General features: G+C 49.0%; 1 long non-coding RNA gene across 1 annotated transcript; it reads right to left on the minus strand.

The window, feature by feature from the left end:
• Positions 1–4,612: 4,612 nt before the first annotated feature.
• Positions 4,613–16,478, minus strand: LOC135364011 (uncharacterized). The gene is made up of 4 exons (XR_010410438.1): positions 16,212–16,478; positions 13,649–13,861; positions 5,192–5,291; positions 4,613–4,782 (listed from the first exon to the last, which is right to left on the minus strand). It is a non-coding gene; the product is annotated as an uncharacterized LOC135364011 (long non-coding RNA).
• Between the last annotated feature and the right edge of the window lie 6,847 nt (positions 16,479–23,325).

Raw genomic sequence — 23,325 nt, forward strand, 5'->3', positions numbered from 1 at the left:
CAGTAGATCTTCACCCCATGGGAAGACAACTTTTCTCATGGGATGAAGCCCTACTGTTCTGGGGACTTGACCTGCCTTTTCTTGTTGCTTCCCACAGCCACACCCCTGCGAGGTGAGTCTCTATTATCAGCCTACAGTCAGGGACATGGCAGCTCCAGGAAGCTGTGTTGCCCACTAGCCGGTGGCCCAGCTGGACACACACCCAGGCCTGCCTGGCCCAGAGCTGGGAAGCGTGAGGAGGGCGCCCCTGGTGGGGCTGCTGGCGTGAGGCTGGGCTGAGGATTGGGTGACAAGCTCTCTTCCCCCATGAAAACCATCAGTCCCCACACCCAGAATGAGCCCCTGGTGAATAGGGACACTGATGCTAACAATAGTAAAAGCACCCGCCGCCACCAGAGTGGGGCGCTGACCCCGTGCCAGGCTGGGGCCAGCCCTCCACCTTTCTCACCCCACCTCACCCTCTCCCCAGCCCCCCGTGCGCCACTGCTGCCCAGCCCACGTGACGGAGGAGCCAAGGGAGGCTCGCCAGGGAGCAGTGGCCTGCCCAAGGTCCCTTAGCCACAGGCAGGGCCAGGCCGGCCCCCCACGAATCTCACATGGAGCTCACGGGCCTCTTCAGCGCCCCCCAACTCAAGTGGTTTCTCTGGGCCTGTTGGGCTCTTCCCAACTCTGCCTCCTACCGTGTGGACTCAAGTTCCCTTCAGATCGACTCGAAATAGGCTCCGTTTTCAATGTGCCTCACCCTGAGCCATAAAATCCATGAAATCAAGGGATTCATGCATTAATTGCTTGGGGGGGGGGTTCTGATACTCATTAAAATAAACATATGACTGGTGGAATAGAAAATATAGTTTCTCTGTGCGCCACCGCAGTCACCTCCGACTCACCGGGAGCCGGTCCCCCTCCCTGGGAGGCGCCAGGCCTGCCTCCAGAGGGACTGGGAGGAGCAGCGAGTGGATGGCATCTGGGCGGGTGGACATGGCCTGGCCTCTCCCAGCCCAGCCCAGCACAGAGGCGGTTCTCTTTCTCCTGGGGAGGCCGCACCCTGCCTGTCACCCCAGCCTGGGCCTTGGCAGAGGAAACACCAGGGCAGCCGGAGGGGGCCTGGCTGACCACGGGCCCCTTGAGGGGAGGCCCCGTGGGGAAGGCTGCGATGGGCCCAATGGTCCCCTGAGAATGGGGTGCATATGGGGGTGCTCACCACCTGCCCCTCCTCTTTTCCAAAGGAAGCCCCAGGCACCCAAAAGCAGAATTCCCAGCTCTGCACCACCCCAGGGAGAGAAGCCAGGAGATGCCTTCTGTTCATGTGCAAAAGGTCCTGCCAAAAATGAAGACAGGAAACTGCAAAGGAAAATCTGGCAACAACAACAAAAAAAAGGGAACAGAACCTTCCAGAAAGGCAGTCACATCCCCAGCCAGACAAGGCAACTGTGATGGGTTGAGGAACAGACAGAAAAGCCTCCAGGCTGGAGTGGAGGCTGCGTGGGTGGGGGGAGAGAGCTGAGGCGGGCTGTCTGCTCTGGGCCCACACAAGAGGAAGTCCAAATGCAGCACCAGCAGACAGAGAAGCAGGGGGGCCTATGTGGCGCAGACGGGTCTGGATTCAAGTCCCAGCTCCTCCTCTTACCCCTGCAATCCCCTCCCTTCTCCCTGAGCCTCATTTTTCCCCATCCATAAAATGGGAGAGACTAGAACCTATGTCCCCAAGGTCTGGAGGGGGTGCTATTATGAAGGATAACAATGCTTAGCACATGGGAAGCACTCAATATGGGTCAGCGATCACAATTTGGGGGGTATTGAATATTATTTACTATCGGTTCAGCGATGGTCTGTGGGGAGCAAAGGGGCGGGTATGGTATGTGTGGTCCCGGATATTATTAATTCATTTACTCACCAAGCGTGTTTACTGAGTACCTATTTTAGGCCAAACACCACTAGATACTGAGCCTGGATACCGAGCAGAGCTGGGAAGCAGAGTTGAGTTCAAACTGGGAAATAATTCACCTGCAGTCACACTCTCCCAAGGGACACCTCAGGGCTGATGCTGACACTGGAGTTTCAGGGACATTCACACCGCTGAAGGGCCCACTGTGTGCCGAGCACAGGCCGAGGTGCGTCCCGCTGCAGCCTGTCACCAAGCCTTCAGTCGGAGCCTGGGAGCAGGAGGTTGCCCCCATCCACAGACAGACGGGGAGGTTTGGAGAAGGGGAGGGGCTTGCCCAGCGTCTCCTGTGCTGGACGCTGGAGCAGGGCTCGCACCCAGGCCTGGGCAGAAGCAAGGTGGCCTCTCGGAACCCCCGGGTCTCCTTGAAATGCAGGTTCCAAGCCCCCACCCATTTGAAGACTTAGGATCCCTGCGCCAGGGTCTGGGAGTCCCAGGGGGTTGGCGGGGGGGAGCAAAGCCCACACTAGGGAGCCCCCGGAGAGGGAGCAGCTAGAGGACTGCCAGGGTCTTCTCCAACCTTGACCATCCCAGAGTCTGAAATCCCACGCCTGCACAAAGCCCCGGCCACACGGGACCTCCGGGACACCTGGCTCCTTCCCGAGTGCCACACCCCCAACTGTTCTCCCACCCCGGTCTGGGGTGCTGGCACATCCTCCCAGCCACCTGCTCCGGCCCACCCTCAAATGCTCTCTACACCGTGCCCCTGCAGACCCCACGCTCCCGATCACCGGCACTGAGTAGGACAACCACTCGCACTTTACAGGGGGGACAGACAGAAGGGGCCACTTCAGGCCCTGTGAACCTGAGGGGGCAATTGGGGGACACGTTCTGACCCGTGGGGAGGTTTGCCATGAGGGAGGAGAGGACAGTTCTTGGTCTGGAGGGGGCGCCGTCTCCTCCTTGAAGCCCTGGTGGGAGACCTGCGGCCGAGGGGGCACCCGGGCCCAAACCCCAGCACAGGTGTGGTTTCCGTCCGGAGCCCCGACCACCCCTCACCCCCGCCTGGTGTCTCATTCCAGTCTGCCCCAGGTGGGAATTGTTCTCCCCATGTCCTAGGTGAGCAAACTGAGACCAGAGGGGCAGTCACGTGCCCCAAGTCACACAGCATGTCGGCGACAGCCCAGGCCTCCAGCTCTTTGGATTGTGGACTCCATGTTCTCTTCGTGGCACCTGTTTGGGGGCCCCTCAGACACCTCTGCTTGAGTGTTTCATACTCCCCTTCTTCCACCATGCTGTAGCTCTTTTTGGCTCAGAAGCACTTATATCCTGATGTGGGGACAAAGGACTCAGGCATTTGTAAATAAGAACAAGAGAGGAAGGGGACAGGACAATTCTCAGGTGCTCCTGTTCCGCCCCCAGCCCACTCCCAACAGTCAGCTCCAGGCTATGCCCTTGATCAGCACAGCCTCTGAACATAGCGAGGCCAGGACAAGCAGATAGGGCCACAGACAGGCCAGAGTCAGGGATGCAGAGGGTGACCCATCTAGAGAAGGGAAGATGGCCTTTCCTGGGGAGATCACAGACCCATGGTTTGCCCCATGAGAGGTCACTGCCTCCCTGGGAGGTTTTTGGAGGAGGGGCTAAAGGGGCCAAGTGACAGGGACAAAACCAGCTCTCTGACCAGGTCTGAGCCTTACTCCTGGTACCAGAACTGGACGCCCCTGGTCCCTGGACCACAGAGCCCCCTGATCCCAGACCTCTCCACCCCAGCCCCACACCTGCCATTCCGGGCCCACCCTCTTCGAAAAACACCATCCCAAAGCCTAAAGCAGCCTTCACACTCATCCTGTCCTGTCCCTTGGGGACCATTTCACAGGTAGGGAAACTGAGGCCCAGATTTTGCTATGCCTTGGCAGTGAAGAGGGAGGGAAAACAGCAGGAAATTTCGAGATAACAAACCTGCCTTCCAATGCCAGCTCCAACTCAAGTGCCTTGGCAAACCCTGCACGTCTCTGAGTCACCATTTAACACACCTGCAAATCTTCCCTGCTCCCGTATGTAGCCCAGTGCCCTGCACACATCTGTAAGAGTTAGTTCCCCTCTGTCTTTACAATGGGTTTGGGTAATATGATCACTGTGAAGTTTAAGTTAGAAAATCCACGTAGAGCCCCTAGCCCATAGTAGGGGCCCAAGAAACAGTAGCTCAATAGAGGATCAAGCCCGCTGCCCTGACCCAAATCCCCAGATAGTACGTCCGGTGAGCAGAGCGGCTGGGCTGTGGGGATGGAGGCTCCCAGCCACCCTGCAGCTCCAAAGAGGAGGCAGGCATGTCCTCCTGTCCCAGCCACCCCCTCCCCACACCTGTCTTTCCTCACATCAGTTGCATTTGCATCTGGAACAGATGGGTGTTGGGATCCCCCCGCCGCCCCCGATGTTTCACAGAGCTTTGGGCCAGGACATAAACATGCAATTAAAAGAGGAGACATGCGAAAGCAGCCTCTAGCAGGACTTAACCACCTTCCCTCCCTTGTAAATCCATCAATGAACTGTAGTTGCAAAGATAGACCCTTTACTGAAATCCGGTCACCAATGCACTGTGCAGCAAAGAGCTTCTTGGGACCTAAAGAAAGAAAGAAGAGCATATTTGTTAGCTTCATGCTTTATCCAGATAAAAATCAAGAAAACAAAAATATTGGTTAGAAAGCAACTTGCCTCTGGGCAGGCCTCCAGTCCCTGCGGGTCCTGCAGAAATCACTCCATCCCCAGATGGAAGAGGGGACAGAACTTCAGGGCTGGCCAATCAGAGTGGTGCATGCCCCGTCCACAGTGATTGGTTCAGAAATGAGCATATGAAGCCAATCCAAGCTCATGAGGCTGAATTCTGGGATTTCTGTGAACTTGGAGACAATATGGTGTGAGCATCGTCTCCACTGTGGAACCATCTCAAGGAGAGGGACTGCCAGAATGTCAGGCCATCCTGGCAGAAACCAGGGCAAAGGATGGAGACAGATCTAATGACATCATTTATTTAACTAGTAGGTGCTCATTCCCCCCCCCCCATCACCCTGATGTCCATATGCATGTATATATTTCATGACGGATAACTATAAGCTGTTTAAGATCAATTTTGGAACATAAATTTTAAAACTACAAAAAAAAATAGATTGATTCAGACTACAATCGAGGGTGACCTTGAATTAGAAAGAGAGATCGTGTTATTAAACCAAAATTATAGTGATCATTTATCAAAGGCAAAGTATATACTCCGTGTGCCAGGCATTAATGCCTTTTTTTCCCATGCATTACCTTAAGCCTCAGAGCCATCCCGAGGAGGTGAGGTCTGTTGCTCCTCCACGTTGTTCAGTTGAAGAAACTTGTGTTACTTTCAACCAGCCACTCCTCTGCCCTGAACCAAAAACCAGACAGCACACAAAAAGAAAACTCTAGACCAATATCCCTTATTTCTTTCTCCTGCCTTCCTGTCTATTATTGAATATTTTTAGACTTCAGTTTTTATTGATCTGTATTGTTTTGGAGTGGATCTCTGTATAGTTCCTTTCCTGTTTGCTCTGGGTGTTGCGTTGTATCTACATAACTTATCCCCTCTACTGACCTCATCACTTTACCACTTTGAGTGGAATGGAGAGAGCTTACCTTTCTTTACTCTCCCCCATTTATAATATAAATGTTTTAACTATCTCTTCTACATACATTTAGAACCACACCAGAGTTACAGTGTTTGTTTCAACCGTAAAACACAATTTAGAAAACTTAAGGGGGAAAAAAAAGTCTAGTGTATTTACTCATATTTTTACTTATGTTCTTTCTTCTTCCTGATGTTTTGAGAATCCTCCTTTTTTTTTTTTCCAGAGAGAGAGCTTAAGCAGAGAGAAAGAGAGATAATCTCAAGCAGATTGAGAGAGATAATCTCAAGCAGACTCCTTGCTGAGTTTGGAGCCTCACTCTGGAGTCTCAAAACCCTGAGATCATGACCTGAGCCGAAATCAAGAGTGAGACCCTTAACCGACTGAGCCACCCAGGTACCCCTCAAGAATTCTCCTTTTATGCTTCCTTTCCATTTAGAGAATTTTTTAGCCATTCTTTTAGGGCAGATCTTCTAACAACAAGTTATCTTAGTTTTCCTTCATTTGAAAATGTCTTGGTTTCCTCTTCATTCAGGAAGGATATTTTCACCGAATATAGGATTCTTTTCTTTCAGCATGTAAATATTGTGTGCCACTTTCTTGTAGCCTCTGTGATTTCTGATGAGAAATAACCTGTCATCCTAATATTTAACCCTATAGATAAGGTGTCAGTTCTCTCTCACTCTCTCCAAATTTCCTGCTTTTAAGATATTTTCTTTGTTTTTTAATTTTTAGAAGTTTGATGATGATGTCTTAGTGTGTATTTCTTTGGATTTTCCTATTTCAGATTTACTCAGCTTCTTGAATCCATAGGTTTCTGTCTTTTGCCAAATTTGGGGAGTTTTCAGCCATTGTTTCTTTGAGTTTTTCAGATCCTCCCTTCCCTTCTCCTTCTGGGATTCTGATGACACAAATGTTAGATTTTTAGTTATAGTCCCATAAGTCCCTGAGGCTTTGTTCTTTTTTTTTTTTTTCTCCAAATTTTGTCTTTGCTGTTTCAGATTGGGTAATTTCTGTAGTTCCATCTTCGAGTAGGTTGGCTTCTTTCTCTGTCTTCCCTGTTTAGCTATTAAACTCATTGACTGACTTTTTTATTTTGATTATTGTTATTTATGGCACAGGATATAGTCTATCTTGGAGAATGTTCCATGGGCACTTGAAAATAAATGTGTGTTTTGGATGAAGTGTTCTGTAGCTGTCAATTAGATCCTCTTGATTGTATTGTTCTGTTCTTCTATGTCTTTGCTGATTTTCGATTCTGAGAGTGGGGTCTTAATGTTTCCCAGCTATCATCTTGGATTTGTCTATTTCTCCTTTCAACTTTATCGGTTTTGCTTCATGTATTTTGAGGTTCTATTATTTGGTACATATATATTTAAAATTGTTATGTCTTCTTAGTGGATTGACCCTTTAATTATGTAATATTCCTCTTTCTTTCTAGTAATGTCCTTTTCTCTGAAGACTACTGTATCTGACATTACCATGGTCCATCCTGCTTTTTAATTATCTTTTCCATTCTTTTAATTTCACCCTATCTACATTGTTGTATTTAAAGTGAGTTACTTGTGTACAACACATTGTTGGGTCATGTGTTCTTTTGGTTTTTTGCTTGTTCTGTTCTGTTTTGTTTTGTTTTTGGTCTACTCTGCCAATCTCTGTCTTTTCATTGATGTATTTAAACAATTTACATCTAATTATTGATATGTTAGGGCTTATATCTGCCATTTTTATTTTGTTTGTTTTGCTTCTCACTCCTCTGTTCTCTCTTCTTACATTCCTGTGGGTTACCTAAACATATTTTCTGGATTCCATATTGATTTGTTTATAGTGTCTCTGAATATATCACTTTGTATAGTTTTCTTAATTTTACTTTAAGTATTATAATATACATACATAATTTATTGCACTCTACTGATATTGACATTTACCACTCAAATTAAATATAGATACCTTACTTCCATTTAGATCCCTCCACACTTTAAGCTAGTCTTAAATACTTCCTTTGCATGCACTGGATGCCACATTCAGTGGTTTTCAATTTTTCTTTCCACCATCAAATATGAGTTTTTAAACTCATAAGAAAAAAGATTTCTATTCTGTGTACCCCTACCCATTCTGATAGTGTTCATTCTTTTCTGAAGCTCCAAGCCTTCTGTTATCATTTCCTTTCTGTTTAGACTACTTATTTTAGCCATTCTCTAAGGATACATTTGCTGGCAAAAATTTAAAAAAAAAAAAAACCCACTTTATTTTCCCCTTAATTCTCAAAGAATATTTTTACCAGATATAGAATTCATGGTTGACAGTTCTTTTTCCTCAGTACTTGGAAACTGTTATGCCACTTAATTGGAGCCTCCACAATTTCAAAAGAGTCATCCACTGACATTCAGACTGATGTACCTTATAAGTAACATGAAGTTTCTTTCCGGCTACTTCCAAGATTTTTCATTGTCTTTAGTTTTTGAGCATTTAATTATGATGTGACCTGGCATCAGCTTCACATCAGTTTCTTTGGGTTTATCCTATTTGGGGTTTGCTCGGCTTCTGAATCTGTAGGTATATGTCTTTTACTAAGTTTAGGCATTTTTAGCTATTGTTTCTTCAAATACATTTTCAGTCCCACTCTCTCTCCTCTCCTCCTGAGACTCCAATGATATCATTGTTAGTTCTTTTGCTATTGTCCCATGGATCTCTGAAATTCTGTTCATTTTTTTTCAGTCTGTTTTCTCTCTCTTGTTCAGACTGAGTAAATTCTATTGAACTACACTTGAGTTCATGGATTCTGTCATCTACCATGTCCACTCTACTGTTGAGTCATCCCTTGAGTTTTCTTTTCTTTCTTTTTTTGGTTATTTTATATTTTAGTAGTATAATTTCCATTTGGTTATTTTTTATAACTTCTATTTTTTGCTGACACGTTTTTTTTTTCATTTGTTTCCAGAGAATTTATAATTGCTTATGGAATCATTTTTATGATGGCTACTTTAAAGTACTTGTCAGATCATTCCAACACTTGATTCATCTCAGTGTTGCCACCTATTATCTCTCTCATGCAGGTTGTGATTTCCCTGGTTCTTGGTATGATGAGTGATTCTTCTTTTATTGCATCCTGAACATTTTATAAGACTCTGAAGTCTATTTAATCTTTTTTTTTCTTCTTTTTTTTTCCTAGCAGTTGTAGCAAGAGGCCAGGTGGGTGTGTGTGCTCAGCTCCCCCCTGGCATGCCTGCAAAAATAGGGCACCAGCTCTACTGCCTTGTTTCTTCTGAATGGGGATATTAGGCTCAGCTTCCCACTGTGCCCTACTGACACAGGGCTGGAGGAAGCTGAGGGCTGACTCACACCACATTGCGGCTGGAGGGTAGAAGCAGAGCTGAGCTTCCCCCTCTGGGCCCTGTTGACACCGAGGGAGAGATAGAGGAAAGCAGAGTGCCAACTCACCCTGCTTCTCACCACTTCATTCTGCCTCACCAATGGCAGGTTAGGGTAGAGACACAGTTTCTCTCTAGGGCCTGCAAATACCAGTTGGATGTTGGATGGGAACATCAAATGCAAATAGCCCCACCTTCTATCACCAAGAAAGTTTCATTGATGTCAGGTGGGAGTGGAGGCTTAGCTCATACCTACACCCATATGACTCTTGCTACAACTATCCTGGCAGGGGAACCGGAACATCAATGCCTGCTTACACATGGTGAGGGTGGAGTGGAATGGAACATTAGCTCCCTGAAAATGCAGGGCAAGGGGAGTAGGAGGAGAAAAGGTTTTCTGTTGCTTTTCAGCTGAAGTAAGGCAGATTTTGACAAAAAGTTTTCTGTTATTAGGCAACCCTTTTCCTTGTCTTTTAGCTACAGTGACGGGTTTTTCTTGGAGCTGTTTTTGTCTGTATCTGTTAGTGGTTCTGGGTTGGAGGCTTTAGCAGGACTTTGCCAGGATATAGGGAAGGCAATAAGAAAACCTAGGGAATTCACTGCCACATCGTTCCTCAGCTTCTGAGGTCCCTATGCAGTGTATCTTCTTTCTGTCTTTTGGGGTCTTCCTGTGCTTGGTGTTGCATTATGTTCAGGGTTTTTTTAGCTCTAAATGGAAAGACCTGGGAGGATACTCTGACTTGGAGGAAACAGAAGTCCCATCATTTAGATTTTTAAATGTTACTCTTAGATAGAAACAGAGAAACCCTCCCTAACCCACAATAGGTCAGCCCCCCCACTCATTACATATTTCCATGGCAACCTATGTGCTTCCTGTGTGGCACCATCAGATGCATTTGTATATTTGTGTGTATGTGTGTGTGTGTGTGTCTGTGAGAGAGAGAGAGAAAGAGAGAATCCTCAACTATTATCAGTTCCAATCCTTTTACCTTATCAATAGAGTCACAAGTGTCTGAGGACAAGGACAGGTCCTGTTCACTGCTATGTCCTCCATAAATAGCACAGAGACTGAAAAGGAAGTGATGAGGAGCACTAAGAACACAGGGATTGGGGCACAGGGACTCCTTTAGATAGAAGTTCAGGAAAGGCCACTCTGAGGTGGTGACGTTTAAGCTGAGACCAGAAAGACACAACAACAGAGCCAGGCAGGTGAAGCTGTGAGCCTCCTTGGCATAGGGAGCATCAAGTGCCACAGCCCTGTTGTGGGTATGGATTTGATGAATTTCTGGAGCAGCAAGGAGGCCATTGACTGTGGAGGGAAGCAAGGAGATAGATCACTTAGGTCTTCGTAGGCCAGTGGAGGAGGGTGAGGAGAAGATATTAAAGCATTCAGTGGACAGATAAGGGTACAATCTGAATTGGGTCTTAGGGAGGTCTCCTCTATCTACTATGATCTGCAGGGACTGCAATAGGTGCCCAGTGCAGAGACTATTGAAACACTGGATGAGAGATGGCATTGTGTGAGGGGTAGAGGGCTGAGTTAGGTTAAGGGAGGAAGTTAAGGGGTGGCTGGATTTGGGAATGAATGACTCTATCTGCAGAAGGGTGTAGGGGTAAAAATGGGACAGGGTGTATAAAGCATCAGAAAATAGTTTCTAGCCCTCTCTGCTCAGAGCTTTCACCCCTCCCAAGGCCTCTGCAGAGAGCACGCAGCTCCAGGTCTAAAGGGAATGCTGTCAGCTGGCTCCTACAGAAGCAGATGGTGTTCCTGAACCTTCTACCTGTGACTTGTTGTGGCAGGTTCCACTTGGAGCCCAAGTGCACTGTAATATTGGGGGTGTCTGTGGAAGTATCTCCCCCAGAGTCTCACCTGCTAAGTCCGGCCCACTTCACCTCAGCCCCTGCCAACCAGATACCTGGCATGTCCTCCAGGGCCTGTAATGAGATCTGGCTGCAATGTACAAGGGAGCCCATGGCTTTTGAAGCTTGCTCCAACTCTGGAATCTCCAGTGAGAATCAGGGAGGCAAAGAGTTTTACACTGGAACCCTAGTTACCATCCTCCCTACCCCCTGTAACTTATAGATGGGGAAACTGAGGCTTACTAGGGCAAAAATCCTGAGGCTTAGTTAAGGAGAGTACTTGGGGGCCAGGAAATCTTAGATTCACATTTTAACTGTACCACCTCATTGCTGAGATCTTGGGCAAAGGACTTTGCTTTGCTCTTGGTTTCTTCATCTATAAAATATGGACAATACTAACAGCCAGCACTTTACACCTTGCCAGGCATTGTTTTAAGCCCTTTAAATATATTTAGTATCTGAATCCCCAGAGGCAGGTGCTATCATTATTCACTCCATCTTACCTGAGGGTACCAGGGGACAGAGAGCTGACATAACTCCATTAACATTTATTCAATCAGCAAATGCAGAGCTGGGTTCAAATCCAACAGGCTTGGCCTTCAAGTCTGTGCTCCCAGCCTCAGTGCTGTCTTGTCTCCAGTATGTCCTTGACAATGACCTTGAAGGTTAACTGACATATGCCTGTTAAGGGCTGAGCAGAGCCCCCAGCACACAGTCAGTGCTCAATAAATGCTGGCTAAGGTGTCAGGCAGCACCCCGCCTTCTGGGGAGTCAGTGGTGCCTCCCTGCATTTCACGGGCAAGGGGACTTTCCCAATAAGGGTTGGGAGGGGGTGCCCCTCACTCCCCTTTCATGATTGCTCTAGACTGAGGAGACTGAGTCTGTGGCAGACTCTGGAGCCGGCCAGGCTGATGGGGAGCCAGGCACCTCATCTCCTCCTTCCTCCCCCACCCAGCCCCTCTCCCTCCAAGGCTGTTCCAGCACATTCCATGATGAAGCAGCCTCATTACCGAAGGCTGCGGCTCATTAGCAGGTAGCTGGAGGGGCCGGGGGGACCCCTGGGCGACACTGGACAGGGTGGGGCGGGAAGGGGAGCCGTGAGCCCAGCCTGTAATAAACACATGCTCGGGGCTTCATGCTGACCTCGGGGTGCGCGGATGGGCAGGAGACATCCTGGGCTGTTTTTAATCACTCGCGATCCCACGTGATCTCCACAGGGACCTGTGGTGCCGTGCTGCTGTTAGAATGGTCCTCGTTTTAGGCCGTGGACAGGGGCGCAGGGAGGGGCATGACCTCCTCAGGGTCAGACAGCTGGAGGCCGCAAACCTGGCCCTAAGCCCTGCGGCCCGCATTGACCGAGGTCCTCCTGTGTGCTGGGACCGTGACCTGCAGTACGGGGCACTTGCAACAACACTACGAGGTGGGGGCCCTGTTATTATCCCATTTTATAGACAAACTGAGGCACAGAGAGGTCAAGGTGCTTGCCTGAAGTCACATAGCTCCTTTTTCTTGCCCTCAGACCCTATTCCTTCCACACGGAGATGAAATTGGGGTCTTCTGGGGAAAGGCCTGAGCCTTACAGGGGCCTTGGCTGATGGCACCCTCCCCCTCTTACATCACCCCTCCCCCCAGGAGTTCTGGGGTCAATAAAGGGCCAGAGTGTGGAGTTGAAGATGCTGCTGAGGCCTGCATAGGGCCCCAGTGAGCCCTTCAGAGGCAGGAAGGAAGAGGCCCTCTCCCTGACCCAGAGCCCTGACCCAGGCCGGCTGGCCTTGCCCTCTCTCAGCCTCCCACCCAGGGCTCACAGTGTCTGCAGGAGGACTTCTGTGATCCTGGGCACGCAGGAAGCCCTGCCACCCCCTCCCCCGAGGCCACAGGTGTCTGATGGTGACAGGCATGATCATCAGTAGAGAATGTCCGGTCAGGAGAGGTGACTAGCCAGGCCCATCCAGAGGACCCCCACTCAGACATCCTACAGAGATGGACAGCTCCCTTATTCCCAGTTTTTCTCTGGAGGGTCCTGCTCAGAGAGACACTGGGATGGGCTTTCTTGAAGGCTAGGACAGGTGGCCAGAGAAGACCATCGTTCTAGCATGACCAAGAACCTGGCTCGTCCTCCCCTCCTTTACCTCCTAAGGGAGCTGATGGCTGTGCCTCTGCCAGGTAGAAGGTGCTGGAGGCCGGGGGGTGTGGGAGAGCACAGGTGTGTGCGGGAGGGTATGTGCAGACGAATGTGGTCTGTATGTGCGCGGGACATGTGCGGGGGGTGGGGCGGCAATGTGTGGGCATGCGTGTGAGATTGGGGGGCACCCAGGAAAGGGAGGAGTCAGGAAACCCAACGACACCTTCTCCTTTCTCTGACCACTCTGGGAGTCCTGAGCAGGAGCCCAGGACACAGTAAGGGCCAAAGAGAGGCCTTGGCAGGGGGAAGTGCACGACATCAACAGAAGAGCTGGGAGTTCCAGTCTCCAAAGGACCCTGCTGTGTGACCTTGGACATGTCCGTCCCTTCACCTCTCTGAGCCTCCCTTTCCTTAAGCAAAATGGGGATCAGGCCAGATCCAGATGCTTTGTTCATAGCTCATGTTGGTTGTTATCACCTCCCGGTGGGGCGTGGGGCCAGTGGAGGCCTGACCTTGGCCTGGGAAACAGAGGCTGAGAGGGGCCTGGGCTGGCGTTTGCCGTGCGCTGGTGACAGGGGACGAACCTGTGTGGCCCAATCCCAGGGCACTGGGGTGATCCCCGCACAGCTCCGATGCTCGAACAAAACAGCTGGAGAGCCAGGGAAAGGCGTTCCTACTTCCCAGAGTGCAGCCGTCTGAAAGGGTGCCACATGCCAAGACGTGACCGAGGCTGTGACTAGAAATATTTGAATTAGTCAGCACTCACCTATTTACTCTCGGCTTTGTTCCACCGAGGATTTGGAGGAGCTCACAGCAAAAAGCCATTCAGTAAAGTGAGAAAAATAAATAGAAACACACAAGTCGGGATTGGGAGACACACATCAGAGAGAATGCAGATGCGGGCACACAAATCAGCTGTCGGGACCCGGAGATGACAGGCTCCGAGTTGCAGACTCCAGCCTCCCAGCATCCTGGTGACCTGGGGGAAAAGAGCACAAGGTCAATCCCTTCCATCCCATTTCTAAGCTCTTCTGTTGTTCTTTAGCTCAAAAGCAAGAGCCTCTGAAGGAGCCCTGGCCATGCCTGCTCCAGAATGAAGACCCGGGGCTCAGGGGTGACACTGGGAGCCCTCAGCCATTTACCCCAGGGGTACTTCCAAGGGATGGAAGAAAGGCCTGCCAAGTCCTTCCAGAAGGATTCCCAGAGACCCTGCCCTTCTCTCCTGCAGGCCTCCCCACACTGGGCAGTCCCAGAATCAGGTAGTGGTAACACCACCCAGGGCCTCATGAGCTATATTAAGGACTATGGACTTTATTGCAAGATCTCCTGGAATCCAGTGAAGGGTCTTAGTCAAGAGAAGAGAGACAGGACCCAGGTTTATCTTTTATAAAAATAACTTGTATATAGTGAGAGACAGACCACTGTTGACCCAGGTGTGCCTATCTCCAAACTCATGCCCAGCTTACCTCCACATGCTGCCCTCCTCAGCCCACCTGGTCCCCGCCCCAGCCCCAGTGACCAGCCATAGGGCCTGTACCCTCCACTCTCTCCTGGGATGGATGAGAGGAGACGTGTTGTGTGGCCTCCAGCCACTCTCCTGCCCTCACTGGGCCTCAGCCTTCCACTCTTCTCTCCTTCCCTTTCCCCAGTCTGCAGAGTCCCTCATGGAAGGCTATTCCCTGGGGTCGCTGCTGGGGGGTGGTGTGGGGGCAGGTGAATGAAGGACCCCTGGATGTGCCCAGATGGGGCCTCAGGAGGGAGCTGGCTCTGGGGGTCAGGGTCCTGGGACAGGCGTCTGCACTCTGCCCCTGACCCCCAGAGAGGCCTTGGAGGACCACGACTGTCTGGGACTCAGCTTCCCCACCTGCAAAGTGGGATCAGACCCAAGCCATGCTTTGGGTGCCCAGAGGGGGCGGCCCAGCTCCTCTGATGGGCCCCACACTCAGGGGCAGTCTGGGTCGGGGAGAGCGGGCCTCACCTTTGCCATGGAGTCCAGCTGGAGCCCTCTCCACCTCCCCCTACCCCCACCCCCCAGCCAGGGTTCCCTCCCAGGCACAGGTGTATGCGGAGGGCTGACCCCTCAGGGGCAGAGGGGCCTGCAGGTGTGAGCAGCATTGGGACTGAGGGGTGGGGCTGCAGGGGAGAGCAGGGTCACCTGTGAGCATGTGAGGGAGGGTGTCTGTGTGTGATTGTGTATCCACATGAGTGTGTCTGTTTATGTGTGAGTGTGTAAGTGTGTGTATTTCTCTCTGTGTCCACGTGTGTGTGATTGTGTGAAAGCTCGGCTTCCCCAGGCCCTTTCCCCACCACCTCCTCCCTCCAGCAGCAGGCTTGGGGAAGGTTCTGGAAGGGGCCTCCGGTCTTGGTTTTCAGCGACTGAGCCCAGCCAGCCCTTGGGACAAGGAAGGTCCTCCTGACCTGTCCAGTCCCTGGCCAGCACCCTCCCAGCACAGAAAGCACCAGGCCCCTCCCTGCCCACTGGGTGCTGCCCTCGGCCCACCTTGTGACTGGACCACGGGCCCAACTGTGCTCTTCTCTTTGCATGCTGCCAGGAGGGACCACTATGCCTACTCCTACTACCCGTAAGTAGCCCCGCCCCACCCCCTTGGGCCCTGTGTCGGCCTCCTGGTGTGGAGGGCCTCTCCCGGGTCCCTCTCTGGGGCCCACAGCCGCGCACGTGTGTGTGCGTGTCCAGGGCAGGTCTGTCCCCACCCTGGCAGCTGTCCCCACGGTGCACACAGCTCTCAGGTCAGCACGAGCGCCTTCTCCAGCCGGGCAGCCCCAGGCTCTTCAGACCCACCATTTCTGGGCGCTTCTTCTGGGCTCAGGCCCCGAGAAGCACGCACTGTCATCCCTCCCGTGTTACTGATGAGGAGACCGAGGCTCAGAGAGGTGAAGGGACTGGTCAGAGGTCACAGGAAGTGCCAGAGCTGGGGTTACCCAGGCCCCGTCTGACTGCCTGGTCTCCTGATGGTCCTCTGTGTTCTGCCTCTGTCTTCTCTGACTCTGCAAGCCTTCCAGAACATTCCCTGCACCCGTGCCTGTTCTCCCTCCTAGCAGAGCAGGCTCAGGGGGCCCCAGGACAGTCCAGAGGATGGGGGTCTGTCACCTCCTCCTCCTGGACCCTCTCCTTGCACCCACATCACCCAGTGTCGCACCAGCTTTTCCAGCAACCACACCGCCGTTGGCTCAGGGGCAGCCTCCAGCTGGACTTTTCCAGGAATCGCGGACAAGACGGTTGTCCCGCCCTCTCTACTTGTGCCGTGAATGTTTGACCCTAAACGCAGAACCTTTCCCAGTGTCTGATTGCCCTCCCTCTGCTGACTCACCCTGATCAGCTGCGGCCGGCAGTGTTCGCCATCCCTCCGGCTTCTGTCTTCTGCCGTCCCTCCGGCTCCTGTCTTCTGTGGAGCGGGGCTCTTGGTGTGTGTAGTTTTTCTTCCCCGTGAACCGAGAGGCCTGGGCAGGGAACAGAGCCCTGGGGCACACCGCTGGAGACTGCCTTCTAGGCACAGCTTGACTGCTGTCCTCTGTCCACGGCCCTCTGTCCTCCCTGTGGTTGCTGGTGTCTGCCTGTCCCTCCCTCTCTCTGTCCCTTTTCCTGTCTCCCTCCTTGTCATGGTCTCTTTACTGTTTCTCCTCCTCCCCCTCCTCCTTCTCTTATCCTCCTGATTCCCTTGCCCCCTCCTCACCTCTCTCTCCTTCCCTCCTTCCCCCTCCACTTCTCTCTTATGTTGATGGTCAAGATCACGGTCACAGAGGCTTTTAATCTGCCCATAAAGGGGTTCTCAGCTCTGCCCTGGGCCACAGTGAGGGTGATGTCCAGGGGTCACCCTATTCTTCCCCTGCCCCAGACAGCTCTTAAGCCCAGAACAGGCTGGATGGAGTTTGCCTGTCTGGGAAAATCAACTCATTAGCTTCCATGTCCCTTTGGATGATCAGTGACCCTGAGCCCACATAATCTGGAAGCCTCTCTTGGGTCTACCCCACATCCTGCATGCTGTAGGGCTGAGCAGGGGAACAGCTCTCTCATCTTGAGCTTTCCCTGCGATTGGGCCCCTGGCTCTATAGCAGTCCATTTGGGGTCCCAAGTCACCTCCCCTCTGCCTGTTGCTCAGCCTCTGATCATGGAGCTGTCCCCCTGCCTCCCCACTCCAGCCCTCTAGCCCCTTCCTCCTGGTCCTGAGTTCCCTTCCCCCAGCCTCCTGAGTGAATGGGGTCAAGACCTCCCATGGCCCTCTCCATATCAGATGAGTTCTGAAACACCCCTAACCAATACTGAAACAGTGGCTGTGCTCCTGCTGGGGCCCAGTACTGGCATTGAAATACAGAGAAAGCACAGGTATTACCTCTGCACTGAAGGTAGAAGAAACATTGAGGATTTAGACACAGACTCATACAGAGTCATGAAAGAAGTGAGGAATAATTAAACCTCTCCTGGGCATTGCTCTGGTCCCACCTAACAAATATGAAAAGCAAGACCCAGCAGGATCAGGCCATTTTCAAGTAACTTATGTCCCAGTACAATGCTCAAGAATATTTACAGGAATACAAAAATATCTGGCCTCCAACCAGGTAAAACATACAATGTTTGTCATCTAATCAAAAATTACCAGACTTGCAAAGAAGCAGAAAAATATGACCAGTAACAAGGAGAAAAAGTATGCGTTCAGAACTAATACAGGATGCAGAGCACGGTCAAAGATGGTGTGGCTGGGAAAGTCAAGCTGTGTTCAGCACGGTCTGTGATCCAGACACCACTGCTGTCCCTTCTTCTCTGAGGAACCTAACCCTATGGTTTACATCGGAAAGCGACATTAATTTTGACACTTCCTCAGTATGCAAGTCATTAAAAATGGGCTTCCCAAGCACACTTAGCACCCAGATTTGGATTCCGATACCATTTTTCAACAAAAAGAACCCAGGATTCTTGGAGGAATGGTTGATTCTAGGACTAGGTCGGGAAATATACAAGATGAGCCTGGAGCACCTTGTAAAGCCAGAAAGTGAGCAGGAGGTGCTAAACACATAAACATACAAAATGATGGGAAAATGTCAAAGGGACGCAAGAGCCAATGGCCAAAACTGGAAACAGCTGAGCAACAAAGTAAATAAAGTAGTATCAGATTATAACCCCAAGTATAAAACAAATACCTATGAGTCCATACTGATTTAAATAAATGATTGAATTAAATCAATAAATGGGGGAGAAGAGGCAAATCTCCCATGCAGAAGAATTCAAAAGAATTTAGGTTAGATGCTTAGCCCTCAAGGAGGTGGAGCTTAACTCCTCCTGAAGTGTGGGCTTCACATAATGACTTCCTTCCAAAGAATACAATATGAAAAGGAGAGAAGAGTGACTTCATAGTGGAATCCGGCAAACACTACCTTAGCCAGGTGATCAAGGTTAATATTACCAATGATAAGCCATGTTGATGGCATGTGCCCTTGATACAATGTGATGAGAATGGCACTTGACCTCTGTGATCTTCTGCCCAAAAACCAAAACCCTAGTATAATCATAAGAAAAAAATCAGACAAAACCCCATTGATGTTCAACAAATGATGCTGGGACAACTGGATATCCACTGGCAAAAGAATGAATTTGGACCCTGCAATGTTGCTATTTATAAGAAATATATATTTGGTCATTTAGAAGGCCAAAATATGTTTCTCATATACATCTGGTCTTCATCCACAGTTCCTGGCGCACAGCTCCAGAAATCTTGGGAATTTCCCAAGTGATAACGGTGCCTTTTGTTATGTTAATGAGGTAACTTTTGGACCCACCTAGGGATGGGAGCTGATTGCCAGGAGAACCAACCATGTGACCAAAAGGTTAGAACTTTCAGTCCCACTCCCTGACCTACAGGGAGGGGAGAGGGGATTGAGGTTGAATCAGTCACCAATGCCAATTAATTTATAATCAATCATGACTATGAAACCTTCATAAAAACCCAAAAAGGACAGGGTTCAGAGAGCTTCCAAGTTGGCAAACACATAGAAATGTGGGGAGAGTGGTGCTCCTGGAGAGGACATGGACCTTCTGTGTCCTTTCCCCTACCTTGCCCTATGCAGCTCTTCCTGAGTTCCATCCTTTCAAAATAAATTGGTAATCTCATAAATAAAATGTTTCTCTGAGTTCTCTGAGCCACTCCAGCAAGTTAATTAATTAATTCACGGAGGAGGTCAGGGAACCTCTGATCTATTACTGGTGGGTCGGAAGTACAGGTAACAACCTGGGCTTGCAACTGGAGTCTGAAAGGGGCAGGCAGTCTTGTGGGACTGAGCACTTAACCTGTAGGATCTGATGCTCTCCCCACATAGATACTGTCGGAACGAGTTGAATTGTAGGACACCCAGCTGGTGTCCTGAGAACTGTTTGTTGGTGTGAAGGAACACCCCCAGTGTTGGAATTGGGTCCAGGAACCCCAAAGAGACTCCTACCTCACACCATATAAAAAACTAACTCAAAATGGACCCAAGTTCTAAATGTAAGAGCTAAAACTACAGAAGTCTTAGAAGAAAACACAGGTGTAAATCTTTGTGACCTTGGCTTAGGCAAAGGTTTCTTAGATAAGACACCTAAAGCACAAGCAGCCAAAGGGAAAAAAAAAATAGATAAATTTGACTTTATCAGAATTAAAAGCTTTTATGATTCAAAGGACATTCTCAAGAAAATGAAAAGACAACCCACAGAATGGAGAAAATATTTGTAAATCACACATATAAGGGCCTAGTATCCAAAATATATAAAGAACTCTCACAACTCAACAATAAAAAGACAATCCAATTTCCAAATGGACAAAGGGTTTGAATAGATATTTCTCCGAAGAAGATACATAAATGGCCAATAAGCACATGAAAAGATGATCAACATCATTAACCATGGGAAAAATGCAAAACAAAAGCACAATGAAACACCACCTCACCCACTGGGATAGTTATTTTAAAAAAAGAAAAATAACAAGCATTGATTGGTAAGGATGTGAAGAAATTAGAATTCTCATACATTGCTATGGGAATGTTAAACGGTGTAGCCGCTTTTGAAAATGTTTTGACAGTTCCTCAAAAAATTAAACAAGAAGTTTGAAAACATATATCAAGCAAAACTTATACACAAATGTTTATATTAACATTATTCATAATAGCCAAAAAGAGAAACAACCCAAATGTCCATCAAGTGGCGAATAAAGAAAATGTGATATATTTATTCAATGGAATATTATTCAGCCATAAAAAGGAATGAAGTTTTCACAGCCATTAGGATGGCCACTAACAAAACAAAACAAATAAACAAACAAAAAATAACAAGTATTGGCGAGACTGTGGAGGAATTGGAACCCCTTTGCTCTGTTGGTGGGGATATAAAATGGTGCAGCCATTATAGAAAACAGTATGGCAGTTCCTCAAAAAATTAAAGATAGAATCACCATATGATACAGCAATTTGGCTTCTAGATACTTACCAGAAAGAATTGAAGGCAGGATCTCAAAGAAATATCTATAGACCCATGTTCAGAGCAGCGTTATTCATAATAGCCAAGAGGTAGAAGCAATCCATATATCCCCTGACGGATGAGTGGATAAACAAACTGTGGTCTATACACAGAATGGAATATTATTCAGCTTTAAAAAGGAAGGAAATTCCAAGAGATGATACAACATGGATAAACCTTGAGGACATTATACTAAATAAAATAGACCAGTCACCACAAAGACAGATTCTGTATGATTCAATTTCTGCGAGGTATCTAGAGTAACCAAACCCATACACATAGAAAACAGAGTGGTGGTTGCCAGGGTCTGGGGGAGGGGCAATGGGGGGTTGTGGTTTGAGGAGTACAGAATTTCAGTTTTGCAGGGTGAAAAAGTTCTGGATATCGGTTGCATAACAATATGAATACATTTAACACTACTGAACCATACACGTAAAAATGGCTAAGATAAATTTCATACTATGTATATTTTACCACAACTATCAATTTTTTAAAAATGAAGTGTTATACATGATGAACTTTGGCACCATGATGCTGAACGAAATAAGTCCAGTCACAAAAGACAACATGTTGCATGACCAATTTTATATAAAATGTCCAGAATGGGCAAATCCTTGGAAACAGAAAGTAGCTTAGTGGTTGCCAGGGGCTGGGGAAGGAGGGAGTGGGGAGTGATGGCTGATGGGGACCAGGTTTCTTTCTGGGGTGATGAAAATGGTCTGGAATTAATGGCGATGGTTTCACAATCTGTGAATATACTGAAAACCCCTGAATTGTACGCTTTAAGAAAGTGGATCTTGGGGCGCCTGGGTGGCTCAGTTGTTAAGCATCTGCCTTCAGCTCAGGTCATGATCCCAGGGTCACAGGATCAGTCGAGCCCCACATTGGGCTCCCTGCTTGGCGGGAAGCCTGCTTCTCCCTCTCCCACCCCCCCTGCTTGTGTTCCTGCTCTCGCTATCTCTCGCTCTGTCAAATAAATAAATAAATAATCTTAAAAAAAAAAAAGAGGGTGGATCTTATGGTATGTGAATTATATCTTAACTTTTCACAATCCCCCTTGAGAGACATCCTACAAATTATCTGACCAGTAATCTTCAAAACCATTAAGTTCATCAAAATGAGGAATGTCACGGGCACCTGAGTGGCTCAGTGGGTTAAACATCTGCCTTCAGCTCAGGTCATGATCCCAGGGTCCTGGGATGGAGTCCCACCTCATCATCGGGATCCCTGCTCAGCAGGGAGTCTGTTTCTCCCTCTGCCCCTCCCCCAGCTTGAGCTCTCGCTCACTCACTCTCTCTCTCTCAAATGAATAAATAAAATCTTTTTTAAAAATGAGGAATGTCGCAACCAAGAGAACACAAGTAGCCATGGTGACGAAATGTAATATGGTATCATCTATGGGATCCTGGAACAGTAGAAAGGACACTAGGTAAAAACGAAGGAAATCCCAATATAGCATAGACTTTAGTTAATAATAATGTATCAATATTGGTTCATTATTTGTAACAAATATACCATTTGGAAGACATTAATAATGGAGAAATTGGGTCAGAAGTAATGGGAATTCTTTGTACTAGCTGCAACTTTTCTGTAAATCTAAATATATTGCAAAATAGAAAGTTTATTTATTTATAAAGTCAATGTATCCTATCAGGCAAGTCGTGGCAGGCTGGTGGGAGGGAGCTTTCTGGGAACTTCCCACACTGCTGGAATTTAAGCCTGACGCCAAAGCACTGCCTGGAAAAGCCCTCTGGGTTCCCCTGGGCCCCATCCATCCTGAGCTCTTGACTCTGGCGGGTACCAGTGAATTCCACCAAAATGGTTTGCCAAGTTAAGTGCCCATTTCTTTCATTCCCACAAGTGCTCCTCTCTCAGGGAGCGGGACAACAAGGGGAACCCGATGGACCTCAGGACCCCAGAGTCCACCGGGCGGGGGTGTGAGTCCTGGTGCTGCTGCCTCTTCTCTATGTGTTGCTCAGGGAGGGCCCATCTTCCTGGGCTCAGGGTGTGCAGGGTCAAGGGCAGCAGCAGCATCCGTGGTCCTAGCCAGGCCGCTGCTGTATTTGCATTTGTATTTGTCTCTGCCGGCTTGTGTTGTCTTTGGACTCAGCCCGGAGGCTGCCCAGCTTTGCTCTGGCCTCCTCACATTGCCCTGACCAGGTGGTGCTGTTTGCTCTTGCTCAGCAGCCCTGAGCTCATGCGGGTCCACTTGCTGAGCCGCGGAGAGCTGCCAGAACCTTCCTGGAGCCCTCGCACCTCCTCCTCTACCTGGAGAGCTCTCCCTTGAGCTGTCAGCTCAGCTTCCAGAAAGAGCATGTGCAATCCTTTGTCTCCCCAGCCCTGCTTTTGGAGCTCCTGAGAGTTCTCTGAGCAGGAGACAATTCTCTCTTGAAATTTGAGCGCATGTTTTATGTGTCGGCCAAACCTCCTCTTTCAGATCCTTTCTCCACCAATGCCACCTTTCACGTCCTGGTCCAAACTCTCCCACTAAGGCAGATGAAAGTCAGGGCAAGCCCCACTCTTATTGGCTTCTTCTTTCCTCAAGAAGCTGCCCCCAGCTTTGGGGACTCAGGGAGGCTCTGACTCTACAGTGAATTCTGTGGGCTGTCTGTGGGCATTCACCATGTGCCAGCAATGGACTGGGTATTTCTCATGCCTCATCTCATTTAATGATCACAATACCTCTATTGGATAGTAATGATTTTCTCCTCATCTGGCATGTGTGAAAATTGTGTCTGGAAAGGTCTAGTTACCTTCCTAAGAACACACAGCCAGGAAGGGGCAGAACTGGGACTCAAATTCAAGCAGGTCTTAATCCAGAGTCTCCCCTCTTCGTCACCACATCACATGGTTTCTCTAGAAATGTTTTGTGAAACCAAAAAAGCCCTCCCTGATAAAAGAAATTTGGGAAGTGTGGCTACTTTGATTCTCCTCGTGGAGATTCA

The sequence above is a fragment of the Mirounga angustirostris genome, unplaced genomic scaffold, assembly GCF_029215605.1.
Source record: "Mirounga angustirostris isolate CCGP_5_RB_7025 unplaced genomic scaffold, mMirAng1.0.hap1 SCAF_4, whole genome shotgun sequence".
Classification (NCBI taxonomy): Eukaryota; Metazoa; Chordata; class Mammalia; order Carnivora; family Phocidae; genus Mirounga; species Mirounga angustirostris.